Raw genomic sequence first — 15733 nt, 5'->3', positions numbered from 1 at the left:
CACACACACACACACACACATGTACATACGGTTCTGCTGCAGCTGTCGGACGTGGATTGCAGATTCGTGTTTGTTGCGGCTGCGGTGGGAGAAAAAGCTCGATTATTTAAGCGCGTTTCGATGTTCGAATATCTTTTATAGCGTCGGGTCATTTCATTGTTATACTAATACGATGAATAACGCGGCGTCGAAACCATGGGAAAGAATAAGCATCGGATCGCATTATCCGTTCAGCGAGAAAACAAAGTCGTCGCTTGCGGTGCGCGACTAATGCATATCGCGGACCGACGTTATATATGTACAGAGAGAGAGAGAGAGAGAGAGAGAGAGAGAGAGAGAGAGAGAGAGAGAGAGAATATGGTAAGCTCGACCGCAGTGTGAATCCATTCGGCGTATTGGCCGATATGGGTTTCGCATTGTCGGCGGTTCACGAGTGCAGCAGTCCCTTCTCTCTCTCCCGCAAGGGACTATGAATTAGCCGCGGTTGGCTGTAACATGCGGTTCGCCTCGTCGTTCATATATCATGAGAAGCGCCGGACTCTCGACGTATACTCTGTACTGGATTTGTGGACACTTTGGATACGCGATTTCTTCCTTCCCGCGGGCGATCTATATAGACGCAACAGCTGGCCTTCGTCGACGACGTGGTTTTCTAGAGTTTAGAATATCCATTTAATTCAGCGGGGGTGTGCGTATGCTAACGAGACCGTCTTTTCTTTGTGTTTCAGGTGAGTCACTCGTTCCTATAGTCTACTTCGCCGCCGCTGCGATTTCGTAAGTGATTAAATGTTTGAGGAAGATAAGAGAAAGAGCCGATGCGACTCCTCGTGTTTATCTTGCCGATAATCGAGAATCTCGACCGCTTGTTTGCTCGGGTGCAAAGTGCAGTGTTATATTCGAATCGTACAGCCAAACAAGCCCACACCCAGCTCGATATCTCCGGCTGCGACCAAACAACGAGTTCCCTCTCAAATACCCAACTAATCGCCGACTATCAAAACAAACTCTCTCCTCCCTCTATAATAAACCCATCGCGAAGTGCAGTCGTTTCCCGCACTCGCAAACGCAAAAATTTCCACCCACACACACACACACACACACAACCAAGGAGCAGCTCACGCTCGCGCGATGCATCGGCAAGTCATTCAATTAAGCCGTAGCCGCGCGCAAACTGGGGCAAAACAGCCGTAGCTTAAAGTAGGTTGTGCTCTCGTGTCTGCGAAATTTATTCCCCGCACGTACATACGCAGCAGCGGGAAAAAGGCTCGCTGCACAGTGCGGTACGCATATTATACGCGCCGGGTGAATCGATTACGTCCCTTTTCCGCGGTAGTCGCGAATTTTTCAACGAATTTTGTATTCACCAGCGTACGTGAGAGAGAGAGAGAGAGAGAGAGCCGTTAATTTCGCGCGCTGCGCGTGTGATTACGTTATTCGTAGAAGCCGATTACCTAGCCTTTCCCGGAACTCCATTACACGCGGGTGTACGTGAGCTTCGCGAGAAAAAAATGTATCTATCCGATGACGTCGATTAAAATTAATTGAGAAGAAAGAAACCGACGCGCACACGAAGTCGTCGCCGAAGTAATTTCGGTGCGTATACAGTCGAGTCAGCTGAAAAATTTTCTTCAAAGCGATATCGGCGCGCGCGCGCGGCTTTGATGTACTGCAGCAGCGGAATGCGCGCGGGCGACTTATCATTGTGCTAACTAATGAACATTCCTCGCGGCGGGCGAGAAAAATTTTTCCGCGACGCTAGCAGTTCCTTCTCTCTCTCTTTCTCTCTGTGTGAATCGCGCAGGGCTTCGGTTTTAATTAAAGCGTTGCTGCTGCTGCAGCGCACTCGATTGTCGGAGTAATTTTTTTTAGCGGGCGTATATTCGCTTGTATCGCAAAGTTGCGCAATGCGAAAAGAGAGAGAAAAAAATAAGTCGCGCCGCACTGCGCCCGTATATTCCGGGAAATTATTCACTCGTCAGTCAATTTGAGAAAATCCACCACGACGTCTTAATTTTATGCAAAGAGAGCCGATGCTGCAGCGGCGCACTTACACGTACATACATTATGCAAGCAAATCAGGCCTGATTTTCTAAAACCGCGGCGGGGCTATTATATATCCATTAAAAGCGGCGGGAGGGGGAATCGATGCGAAAAAGGTGGGAAAAACCGCGACGGAGATTGCATGCGCGATTAGCCGAAGGAAATGGTCTGTACGCGGCTGTGTAATTAATACGCCGAAGAGAAGAAGAAGAAGAAGAAGTTCAAACAGCCGCTCTCCCTCTCGAGTAATTTTCTACGGCCTATTGGAGTAAGCGGAAAATTATGCAAATATAACCATCGGCTTGATTAACCCTTTCAGCATACGACCTCCTTGTGTCTTTTGCACTTTTTTTCCTTCTTGCTCTGGATTCTCATATTCCGGGGGAGAGAGATTGTTATTTCATTATCGGCGACGATCACACATTATACTCTCCGCGTAATTGTGCATACTTCCCAAAAATTCCATCCCATTACTCATCGCTCGACGTCACCCACGAAAGAGAGGGAATAAAAAGCTCCACACTTTCTCTTGAGAGATGATTAATACTCGAGAGCTTGCGCAAGACATCGTCGCGCTATTCCGACGCTTGTCGCTACAAGCTCTCTCTCTCTCTCTCTCTCCCAATTTTCCTGCCTCCGACCCCCCCCCCCCCACACACACAGAGACGAGCTTTATTCTCGTCCGACGCTTCGACCGAAATAGCCCATCCCGCGATCGATGTTTACACGTCCGGCTATTCATACATTCGCGAAGGTAAACACATTACGCCGCTGTGCGCGTATTTTTTTGTTTGCTCGCCGCGCTTCAAATTTTTTTTCTCAAAACGCTCGCTAATTGACTTATATCATATATATACCTATACACGCGCGCGCGCACCTGTCGGAGTGTATGCATCAGCGCAGAGAGTATAACTAGAGCAGACTCTCTGCATCAGAGCGGGTGAAATTTGACGTAGAGCACGTCGGAGTAATTTTCTATGTAAATACGATGCCGGCGAGTAAATCAAGCGCGAGCGGAGTCCCGGCTATTAAAGTCGGGGCTAATTAATTAGCCGCGAGCTCTCTGATTTCGCTCGCTCTCGCTCTCGCTCTGGCATTTATCAAGACGGATGCGCTGCAGTGTGTCTTTACAGCCGTAGCCTCTGTTTACGCTCTGTGTGTTCAATGTATATATTCCGTAGATCGACAATGCGGAAACTCGCAATCAGGTCTGATGACGACGATGGGGAGGGGGGAGAGGCTCTCCGTCAATATTGACTCCGATAACGCGCGGGGTATCGATATGCTAAATTAACGATATTTATATACATATATCTTGAGAGCTGCTGCTGGATTGTCCATTATGTTTAGCAATATCTATTCATGATTATGCAAACCAGTTCGCGTGTATTGGATCTATATCGCTTTTCGTCGAATTAACCTGTAAGGGACGCGCACTTTTCTCCCCGGGGCTGTTACGCGTACAACAGTGCTTTAAGGGGATATACTTCCGAAGAATTTCAATATCAGACGGCAAAGTTTTCGCTTCGTACGTTATTATCCTCCTACGCGATATACAGTGTGCACTCATCGTTATCTCGAATAATAATAAAATTCCTCGCGTTTCGTGTGTGTGCGACGACGCACGACGTGTAAAATATTTTTCGCTCGCGCGCGCCTCGGTGAATGAATGACTTTCAAAGTGCGAAGCGCGTTATAATAAAAACGAATCTGAGAGAGAGAGAGAGAGAGAGAGAGAGAGAGAGAGAGAGAGAGAGAGAACGTTTGAACGTTTCGCCTTAGGCTGCAGTTTTTTATATAGCTGTCGGCGCACTTCTGCTGCAGACGCGGCTCTCTTTACTCACGCCTCTTTGAGTAATTGCTGATTGAAGCGTGTGTGTGTGTGTGTCGAAAGTTTATTTTTAACTTTTTTTTTCTTCAGTTCGCGAGTCGTAGCCGAAGCGCAGTCGTACGGCAAATTGGAAGATTTTTATCTACGGTCGCGTATAATCTGTAATTGAAATTAATGTATAATGCGAGCGCGTATATTTTGAATTCGATTATTATCGACGCGGGATTACCGATTTATCAATATTAATAACTTCGTTCCGACAACAGAGTAGTGTATTATTAATCAGCGGATCATAGAAAATAAATTCTCCTCGATAGACCGCGTATACAACGCGCGGAAAATCCGAAGCGGAAATAAATTAATACAAGTGTGCCAACACACTCGACTCCGTGCAGCAGCAGCAGCGAATTTTCCCTGCAATCGGCAGCCCTAAATCAAGCCTCGCCCCCCCCCCCTCCCCGCTAAACCGCTAAATCTCCACTCTCGAGCGCAGAGAGCGCCCTCTTCATCTGAGCTACTTTCGCGCATTTATTTATCTATTTCTCCCCTCGCCCCCTTGTCGCCATACACTTCTCACTTCCGGCGTTAGCGCTTCTCTCTACACATACACTCGCGATCACTCGACGCAATCGACTGTGTGTTCTCGGGAGAGACGGGATGCGTCAGCTGATCGGTATTCGAGGAACGTCGCGATAACGAGTGCGAAAAAGTCACCTTCTTTTTATCATCATGATAATCATCATCGTCGTCGCGCTAATTACCGAGAGACGGAATGCGCTCACGTATCCCCGAGAGGTATTTCGAAATTGTTCGACAACGACGAAAAGGGTTTATTAAACCGCACGCAAGCGCGCGGATGCAGATGTCGTGACGCAGAGGATTATTTTTGTAGCCTCGTGTCGATGGGGAGCTGCTGCTGTGGGATGATTATGACGACGATGATTCACGATTGAAATAGAGAAAGCTATTTGGGTTTAATTGAGCTTCTGGTATTCGAGATGGCGGCGGCGCTGCTATGCGCGCGCTTGATACGTGTGATGATTTATTCGGCGATTAGTCATTCGGAAAACTGTACGGCTCGCGGATCGTCTTTCATCTCGAGGCTGCTGGGAGGGAGAGAGACATACGCGCTGTCGAAGAGCTTGCGACACTTTCTATTATTGGATTGGTGCGATTTTGAGGATGAATCAGCAAAATTTATGCGATTGACTGCTGAGATTGAGAAATTATATATTTCAACAGTGTTTCGTTTTTATAATTGAATAACGATCTACTTTTCAAACAAACCTTTATGTTCTTCGATAAATTCAGTTGATTGCAAAATATGGAATCGCGTCAAAACATTTTGAATTCCGCCGCCAGCCAAAGCGGATGTCTATCCATTAACAATCGCATCGCGTCCGAAGTATGTTCCACAGCGTCCGGTCGTCAAAATTTCCAAGCGAATTTCTTATAAATATAAAATTTCAAACTTCTCCAACAGTCTATTTTCATTCCAAGTCGCACGGTAATAACCAACGCGAAGAAAAATACGCCAATAAAAAAAGCTCCTTCCATTAAAAGCCTTCGACAGTTGTATTTAAAACCGCGCGTAGTGACGGCAATAAAAAAGCATCAATAATGCATCGATTGCTATCGCGCAATATCTTCAGAGCCGTGGCACTCGTGGAAATTCACAAATATAACCGTCCGCCTCGCCTGTCTGGCGTAGGTGTGTGATTTCGCGTTTATATATCGATCACGCACTCGGTTTCCGTGGATTTGAATTTCCTCTGCTGCATAATCTCGTATATCTTGAATAACTGGATTAAATTATCGACTCTCTGTGACAGCCGAATAAAAGGCCTTTGTTAGCGCGCTGAAAACGTGTTTTCGCTCAAATGCCTCTACCTCGTCGCGTCGTCCTGCTGTATCGGCTATCGTTCGATCGAAAACAAAACGGCGAGTTTTAACTGAAAAGAGTGATTATAATGTACACACGTCTCGGTTAATGCATATATAACGACAGAGCTAGTTATAAAAATAGACCATGAGGGATATACGAATCCGACGCCGGTTACGAGATCGCGTCAACAGGTAGTCACTGGTCTGTGGCGGCGCAGTACGGGATTACGCAACGCATTGTTTTTGCAAATTAGTCGGTGAAAGACGGCAGCGCAGGCCTCATGTATTATGCATGAAATTATTGGCTTCCAATATTGTTGCGCTTGGCGCAAACCGCTGGAATAACTATAAAACGCGCATCATCATCAGCGGCGTAAATATTGCATTCGTAAACAAGTTTTCAATTCACTTTATTATTAGTGAACTTATCAATCGGGACGAGATAAAAATTAATTGAATTAAGACGCGATACCAAAGCGAATGCTTAGCGAAGCAAAGTCACTCGTTATTAACGCCCACGTAGACAGCCTAATCTCTCGCAAAGACAAGTTCTGCGAGAGATAATTAATTCGCGAAATTGCGCAATTAGCGCTCTAAACGACGTACGAAACTCGTACGTTCCGTCCAACAATTCGAACGCGTACCAAGCGCTTTGAAAACTTGCGCTCATTGCGGCAAAAACTCTCCGCCCGATAAAACTCGCGCGTGTTCGCATATGTGCATACGTGCGCACATATGGAAAAGGAGAAAGTTGTCTACTTTTTACAAAGCTATCCGACAAGTATTTCCATATTCTGCAAGTTTTTGCTGCGTACGTATTCCGCAAGGCGATTCATTCCGTATCATTTATTCCGCGATTCGCGCTTTTGCAAGCTCATACGTGTCTGTTTGACCATACGCCTCGGGTTTGACGTTTAGGGGATTACGATAATATTGCATAAATTATACGCGCTGATATATCGGGGAGGACGAGTGTAAATACGGTGACTTTTTCAGCCGCGAGATGCCGAGTATATCGTTAATTGAAAACTGATTATTGATACAGATATTACTGCTGTGGACGTTTGCGGCAAACATCAGCTGCATGACACAAGCATAACACATTCTTGAAAATGTTTCATCGCCAGAGAATATAAGGAAAGCCACAACAGGCTTGGATCTACAGAGAGCGAGAGCCAATTGCACGACAATGACAAGCCCGGACGGAGGAAAAAAGCCGGCTATCGGGTTATTCGTTTTTCCAGGTCACACGGCTCTCTCTCTCTCTCTCTCGGAAGTAATTTTATTGCCAACTCGAGCCGAAGACTCGAATTGTCTTGAAAGTTGCGCGGACCGAGTTAAAAATAACGGCTTCGTCGTCGTCTCGCCAATTTAACTGCATAAAATCCAGAGTCCTCCGTTGTGTGCAGCGAAAACGACTGCGGGAACAAAAAAAAAATAATAAGAGTACGGCGAATCCATTTCATTAAAAAAGCTCGTAAATCTAGGAGCCCGCACAAAGGGCGCTGCGGTTTTAATATTCGTCGTAAAAGCCGCTTGAGGGCCGTGTAACTCCGGTGTATTTTTCATTCGACTTCTGCAGCTCAGCGTGAAAATCTCTCTGTTTCAATTGAAATTCCGTCACTCCGTATAGATCGTTCGGTTCCCTGCATTTCGACTGATATGTACGGTGGAGTATCTCCCTATCTCTCTCTTTCGGCGGAAACAAATCCGCGCGAGCTTATCCGGAAATGATCGAATTATGCATCGGCAGCAGCAAAGCTCCTCCATGTGGGCGTGGGTAACTCGATAACGCTATATAACTCGATTCGAGGGGGCGCTCGCTCGCGCGAGCTATCAACTCGATTGCCACGCGATGGGGTTGCTTGCCGCGCGGATATCTGACCGGCAGTTTTCGCGAGAGGGCCGAGGTTGTTACGCCGAGAGAGGATTGCTAGAGATAGATAGAGAGAGAGAGAGTGTGTACGGGTGATGCCGATGGTTACAGTCTCGGCAACGAGAGCGTTGTTTGGATTGGCTTCCTTTATGTTTTCGCTAAGCGATCGTTGTTGCGGGGGAATATTCGGAGAATACGCAGATTTTTTGGTTCTTCGTTGAATTTTCGATTCTCGCAAACCAGGCTTTCCGCTATATCAAATCGTCCGCGCAATATTCAGATCGTTGCAACTTGTTGCTCGAAAATTTTACGCATCATCCAGAGGAAATATCCCTCCGGACGAGTCAAACGGTATCAAAGCGAGCTTTTATTCACTCGAAGATTAAACGCGTTATCCAGTACCAAATTTTCGAAAAATCGTTCCCCTGCAGTAATCTCCCCCAAGCCCATACAAATCTGCAGCTACACACAGTCAATCCAATACGCCCGACCCGAGTTATATACACAATGCACACGCGCGCCAATCGCGATTACGCTCAAACAGGCAGTAATGTATTGCTCCGTTGCAGATCGATGAGCCAAACTCGACTGCCTCTCTCTGGAACAGCATAGCGAGAACGTTTAGGCGTGTAACACACAGAGAGAGAAAGAGCCCGGTTAACCATCGGGCCGTAACAACGCACCCTCATACAAGTATACAAAGTAATCGCGCCGCTGCTGCTGCTGCTACAGCCATATTTGCTAGGCCGCTGCTCTGCGCCCCGTGAGTTCCTGATTTTCCTCAAGAGCAGCAGCAGCAGCAGCGGTTCTGCGGACGGAGCAGCCGGAGGTAATTAAAATAGATGTAATTACCCGAGCACTTGGCTACAGCGAGGCTCTCTCTCTCTCTCTCTCTCTCTCTCTCTCTCTCTCTCTCTCTCTCTCTCTCTCTCTCTCTCTCTCTCTCTCTCTCTCTCTCTCTCGTTAAATGCTGGTAGAAGCGGCGGCAGTCGCGCCGGAGAAAGAGAAAAAATTAATAAGCGCCACTCCGCTAATTACACGTGGTGCGCGCACTTGGCTTTTCATGAATAGCCGCTTTATTTTCATCAGAGCCTAGAGAGAGAGAGAGAGAGAGAGAGAGAGAGAGAGAGAGAGAGAGAGAGAGAGAGAGAGAGAGAGAGGACTAATCCTCTCGCTTTTTTCCTCCGTTTCCGTCGGGGAAATTTCACGCGGAATTATTCCAAGAGAGAGAGTACAGAGGAGGATGTATTCCGAAAGGCTTACTGTGCGCGATACGTGTATTTACGCACACAGACACACACAAAGCGATGCGCGTTGCTAGAAACGAACGAGGGCAATCCGTCAATATACGCGAGAGCTATACTACTCCCTGGCGTAACCGCAGTAAACGCTGGAATTCCTCTCTAGAATCCGTCCGGCCGTAACGGAAGGATTTATTCGGCCTCCCGCGGCGCGCATCTTGCTTATTAATCATCGTCCAACGACCGCATAGAGTTAGCTCTCCGAAGAATCGGACCGTGCGCCGGGCGAGTAATATTATTCGAGCTTTGTTGCGTGCCCGAAGCTTTGCGCTTTGTGCGCCGTTTTTCGTTTCTTGTTGTTGCATTCTCGGAAATCAGAATGTAGCTTTTGTACAAGGACTATGAACAATCGATCGCAGAAAATTCATATCATTCTACACATCGAGGCTAATCTCGCGCACAGCTGTGTCTCTCGCGCGGAAAAGCTCGACGACGCGTGGGAGTAGCATAATGTAGTCCCTCTCTCTCTCTCTCTCTCCCTCTCTGAGTCAGAGCCACAGAGCGTCGTTGTTGCGCGCGGTTCTCGGTGCACACACATACACACACACACACACCGCGATGAAAGTGCATCTTTATCTCCCTGCTGACCCTGAACTTCTCTACGCGCTGCACGTCCCATTTAAATTCCAATAAGTCATCGTCGCCGCCTCGCTGCCGCAATAACATTAGCGCTGACTTAACAGCTGGTACTGCTCCTTTTTTCTCTCATCCGCGCTTAATCGTCGAGTGTTTATTTATCATCCTCGTTCGTGTACAACTGCTTGTTTTCTCAATACAGCTGCTGCGGACTTCTCTCCCCTCTGATTTCTTTTATATCTTATTGTAATCGCGTGTCTGTCGTTATACCTACATCATCGTTACGTCAATTCGCTCATTTTCCGAATCATCGCAACCTTTGTACACAACCATATTTCACGGCAACGATCTTCGACGCTTATCCCCTTATTAGGGATGTCGATATTTGATAAAATATCGATAATATCAGAACAACGAACATCGATTTGTCTGATGTATCAGAACGCAAATATTGATATCCTTTTTTAATGAATTAAAATAAAATGAATATAAATCATTTATTTAAATTTTAAATACCCCTTTTCTACTGCCAATAAAGGAAATATACATTATAAGATTTCTTTATTTCTCTTACAAACTTACAGTTTTGTTAAAATAAGTTATTGTCATTACAAAATTCTGGTATACTAATAATACTTTTATATTGTCATTTATAATCACAGTTTGATTTTCATTGATTAAAAATTATTTTACGTTCTTGTTTCTATTCTAATTTACAATGTAATTTTTAATTTACATTCTTTATCTTTGGAACGTTAATTGAAAGATTAATTAAATTAGCTATTAAAGTTTCCAGTACTTTAAAGGTAGTAAATTTAAAAAAAGTAAGTGTTCTGGTAGTAGACGGTTCCTATTTGAAGTCATAATCAATCCAGCTGTAGAAAATAGTCGTTCAGATGGGACTGAAGTTGCAATAATTATCATCACTCGTCACACGGTCACAGTCGTCCCTCGTTTGACTCGTCACCTCGTCAGCTATCCTCGTTGGGAGTGGAGAGTGGTAGTACCTACCGTGTATATATATCACACAATCATGCGACTGCGCAGTGCGCTTTGCGCCGCGACTTGAAAAACATTGTGGTAAACTTAAACTGTAAAATATTATTTTTCTTAAAAAATTGTATTTTTTTCATATATCGGGAGCCGATATCTTATAAAACATATCGATATTTCGATATTATCAGTAGCTGAGATATCGATTAAAATTTTCGATATATCGGAAAGAAAATATCGATATGTTCAGGTATCGATAAATAACACACATCCCTACCCCTTATCCTCATCGCTCTCTCCGCTGTGCGTTACGTAAGCAAGTGGGTCATCGTTGCGCGTCTCTCTTGAGCAAAAAATAAAACGAAGACGCGAGTGCATTTTCGAAATAACTCCCGCGGCGTGGGTGAAGGTCGACGTCCATAATCGCTCGCCCAGAAAGAGAGAGAGAGAGAGAGAGAGAGAAGAATCGCTCCGAATTTCGTCATAAATATATACCCACCTACCTGCGCGCGCGCTCGTAAAGGCCCTCCGAAGCGTTTTTAATAGTGTATATACAGTTATACATACACGTATAACCCCGAGTATAGAGAGCGTAACGAGGTCCCTATAAATCCGACTAAATAACACAGCCGGGGCGTGAGCGTCGCGGCAGTCAATCTTTCCCTCCTCTCTGTCCCTACACATATACATCTGTATATGTATATACACGTATACGGAGACGAACTGTCCGGGAGTCGAGTGTAATCTCGCTCGGCGTTCATTTTTACGCACCTCTAGCCGCTTGCGCGCGAATTGCTACTCCCCTGGGGGATATACGGCTCGAGATAAGGGCAATCGATCCGAGGGTGACCTTGCGACTATATTCCGCGCTCGCTTTCGATCGTCGTCGCTGGCAGGGAGAGGAGAGCCGAGGCTTACGGCCGCTGATATTGAGAGGCTCCCTCGAAGCTGTATAATATGGCCAAGCGATAAGGACTAAATATATATTTAGAGGGAGAGAGAGAGAGGCTCTATTTATTATCAATAAAGAGGATCCTATTTTTATCCGGAAATTGCTATTCCCGCTCTGTAGGGCCTTTAAAGGCGGGGGCGGTGGAACCGGTGCGATGCGTGCTTTTTTTTTCATTGTTTTGCATCGCTGATTTATTCGAGGTTTGATAAAAATGCGCGATATCTCTGGGATGCGTATTTCAGTGTGGTGGCCCGTTATTTTTTCTTTGCTTTTTTTATTGCAGATTGGAAACGTGCGTATAGCCCGAGGGGGTACGCGTGATCGATACCGCCTAATTCGGTATATTGTATAGGTATGAATCATCGATAATTTAAAATCGCCGTGAATATTTATGAAGCGTTAGAAATCCAAACGGATCGATTGTGACAAACGAGTTCCCCAATACAACCGAGCATAGCTCATCGATCTCCGATCGAAGAAAAGAACCCGCATCACCTTCTTAATTCGTATTCTAAAAAGCCATTAAGAGCCTCTCCGCTCGATAAATTTCCGAAAATTGAGCAAACCCCTGCAAACCATTATACTACACGCCGCCGGTAAATCGATTAGAAGTAGAGAAAAATAATCGCCGCTCGCCCGATAAATATCCCGCGCTGAACGTGACCCAACTCTCTCTCTCTCTCTCTCTCTCTCTATCCGGTATTATACACACACCTTTCTTAGAGCACGTGTGTACAGAAGCAGCCCATAGGTAGTGCGTTAATCAGCGACTAGAATCTTAAGGTCCAACTTGTCAGCCGAGCCATGAGTTATCGCGCGCATATATTTAGATCTCATCTATTGGTCGCGTGTGGTGCGTTGTTGGTAGCCCAGGCGCCATTACGTCCCCCGCTCGCGGTACACACAACACACTATATACGCTGCTGCTTGCGCGCGAGCCATAACTCAGGTCGCGAGAGAGGACCTCCCAGGCCTCTGCTTTGCATAATACCCTCGGCGCACGAAAGTACGCCTGTGTGTACTTATATGAGTGAAAGCTCGGAGGTTATTTCGAGGTTGCATTTTTTCTTTTCGAGGAAATAACACGTCGATGTATCTGATTTGCTTTTCGGTTTCGAGAACTGATTATCGAGATTTAATCGAGGGGACCTATTTCGAAGAGGCTGGCATCTCTCCGGCGGCTAACTCGATTATAGGTTTCGTTGACGGGACTATTTCGGAAATAAACAAGCATGACGACGAGGCAACCCGATTATCCGTCGACGGCATGCATTTCAACCGTCATCATCCTCTGCTGCAACAACCAGAAATGGCGCAAAAGCAGCTCCGAATTAAAATCACGTCACGCGGAGCAACATCGACTTGTTGATCTCAGCCAGTAACCTACACCCACATACACGCACGTTCCATTCCACGTGTACATTCCACCCCCGCGATTAATGTCAGAGCGCCGCATATCGACCAGTTCCGTCCTCGTTTCTCTTGATTAGCCGCGGCGCTCTACTGCACCACCCACACACACGCCGCTTGAGATCACGCTCGCTTGGAAAATAAAAATTTCAAGGAAGCATCAGCGTCGCGTCACGCGCCACGTAAAGCAAACTTTACGAGCTCCGAGCCATCCTCTCTCACTTGCGTACGCAGCGCTTTCATTACTCCTCGCGCTCGCGGAGAGGAATAGGCCCGTAACGACGTGCGAGATTCTTCCGAATTTATCGAATGGATATCAATCTCCAGCAAGTTCACGCCGCCGCTTTTACATACGTATGAGCAAAACAGAAGCCCGCAGTGTTCCGCCTCGCGGGGAACAAAGTCGCAGAGAGGGAGTAAGTACGTTAACGCGCAGAGCCGGCCCATAGAGAGGATTTGAGAGTGGCCGGGCTGTAGGTAGTTTGACAATGCAGCCAGAGAGAGAGAGAGAGGGGGGGAAGACTAAATTGCTGACTAGAACGTCGCCGCTGTGTGTGTCTGGCTTCGGCTTGGCTCGGCGCCAATCTCTCCGGAGAATCCCGCGTAGCTCCTGCATTTATACATGGAAATGAGCGAGCGAGTAGCCCTCAGGATACCAGATGCAGTCCAGGAGCTTTCTCTCTTTGGATTTGATCCCCACCGTACGCCGATGCTCACTTTTTTTCTATTTGCCCGAGCTTTGTTCGGTGATTTAAGCGTCTTTGGGCTTTGGTGCGGGTGCTGGTGCGGCGCCGGCGATGGCTCGAAGATTTTCGGAGGGGGAAGGAAGTGGAACTAGTTTGAATGGAATTCGCAAGCTCAGATGTTTGCGGCTTGAGAGTTTCTCTCCCCTGAAGGGGAGACGACTGCTGTTTGGCTTCTGACGCGCGACTTGCCGACGCTGTGACGCTTCAGGGATCGATCATTTTTCTTTCTCGATTTATTCGACTTTTATTCCTTGTACCGATTGAATAACCATTCTTTTTTTCTTCGTCTGTTGCAGGTGAGTCTCCGCTTGCGGTCGTCGATTCGTAAGTCACTGCACACGTTAGCCGATATCTGAAAAATAATAACCAGCGTAATTTCGGCCATAAATCACTGAGCGCCGCGAGCGAAACGCTCCCCAATAACTGCGGCGCATTACCGAACCGCGCACATATCTACGCCCACATCTTAGCCCGATATACACTCATTGGCTCTACTAGACCCCCGGAGCATCGATGTCGCGGCGGTTTCGTGTAGAACCACAGCAGCTCCGGCCGCGACTACGACGATATTGGTCCCGAGCTTGCAATCTCCTGATGGCATTTGACGATTCGCCCGCGGCAATTTCGGCGGTTGATCGTCGAAGGAGACAACCTTAATGGATATCGGCTTAATATCTCGTCGCCGAGCACAGCTCATGAACCGCACGCTTGCTTATACCTCTTATACACCGAGTGTACCACAGGAACCTAGAGCTGCTGCTGACAGCGACGACGGTTAATTAAAAGCCCGCACCGCCGGCAAGCTTTGCTCTCTCTCTCTCTCTCTCTCTCTCTCTCTCTCTCGCTCTCTCTCTCTCTCTCTCTCGCTCTCTCTCTCTCTCTCTCTCTCTCTCTCTCTCTCTCTCTCTCTCTCTCTCTCTCTCTCTCTCTCTCTCTCTCTCTCTCTCTCTCTGTGACATCGCGACGATTCCATACAGCGGCGAATTTCGGCGCATCAGGAAAAAGCCGAAGGCGCCACGGTGAATTTTTACAGATATCTCTCTCTCTCTCTCTTTCTCTCTCTGTGACATCGCGACGGTTCCATACAGCAGCGAATTTCGGCGCATCAGGAAAAAGCCGAAGGCGCCACGGTGAATTTTTACAGATACACGCATCCGATTGAATTACATAATATCAACTCGAACTAATCCAGTAGACGCCGGGGTGTAAGCTAATGCCGCGTCTCGACCTTCCCCTACACAGTATCGACGTCGTGTCTCTCCTGCTATGCATAGCAAACGCACCGGCTATATACACCCACACATGCCCCCCCCCCCTCGCTCGCGTCAAAACACTTTACTCCGCCGTCGTCTTATCAAATTTTCAGAGGAAAATTCGCTTTCGACAAACGCATTCCTGCGATCTACCTACAACACACACGCCTGCATGGAAAATTAATTCTCCCACCCGCGAGGCGGCGGGCTACCGGCTGCATTTTTTATACACGTCTACGATACGGCAGGACAATTTTCGGCGGTAAGAGAGATGCTGCTCTACACGTAGAGTCGGTTAACGTAGTTGAAGCCTTGTTAGGGTTAGATTAACGGCCGGGTGTTGCTGTCGTCCCAGTTTAGCTCACGGCAGTGGGATGTAAGGGAGGCGGGTAATTAACGCTGGCGCTGATGCTGCTGCAACGTAGCGTGTATATAGCAAGCGCACCGATTCCCTCGAATTATGCGAGCCGCGCGAAAGATGTTTTACGAGCCGACTCGGGCTTAATGAAGTGGTCGCTGTAAAAATCTCCGCGACGAATTGCTTATATGCTCCGTCCTTTTTTACGAGAGGGATATCACGGACGATACAGTTATTACCATTATCATCGTCGTCCCGAGAAAAGGAGATTATGCTAATGCGAGATCCCTTTGTCCGCCACGCCTGATGCCATTATACGCGTACGATCGTTCTCAATTCGGAGAGCCGCGAGTATATAAGGAAAAAAGGACCGTCTCTCTTTATCTCTCCCGTATAAATACTCCTCGCGACTGGCTTCCTCTCCTCCTTCGGCACACGTTCGCGTGAAGGAATTTTTCGGATACGCGAGTAGAGGACCGGCTCGTCGATCGTATAAGATCCTCCTGGCTTTCT

General features: G+C 47.1%; 1 protein-coding gene across 7 annotated transcripts in view; it reads left to right on the top strand.

Moving 5' to 3' along the window:
• Positions 1–15733, top strand: part of LOC100677936 (cysteine-rich motor neuron 1 protein) — a 112553-nt gene that overhangs the window by 69341 nt on the left and 27479 nt on the right. Inside the window, exons 3-4 of one of the 7 annotated variants that reach the window (XM_016983667.2) lie at positions 729–774; positions 13906–13933. The exons of 5 other annotated variants lie outside the window; for them this stretch is intronic. The gene's annotated coding sequence lies outside the window, so the exon portion shown is untranslated. The remainder of the gene's footprint in view (positions 1–728; positions 775–13905; positions 13934–15733) is intronic. One more of the 7 variants, XM_032598557.1, reaches the window with a different exon arrangement.

The sequence above is a fragment of the Nasonia vitripennis genome, chromosome 3, assembly GCF_009193385.2.
Source record: "Nasonia vitripennis strain AsymCx chromosome 3, Nvit_psr_1.1, whole genome shotgun sequence".
Taxonomy (NCBI): domain Eukaryota; kingdom Metazoa; phylum Arthropoda; class Insecta; order Hymenoptera; family Pteromalidae; genus Nasonia; species Nasonia vitripennis.
This window is presented reverse-complemented; position numbering and strand designations above follow the sequence as displayed.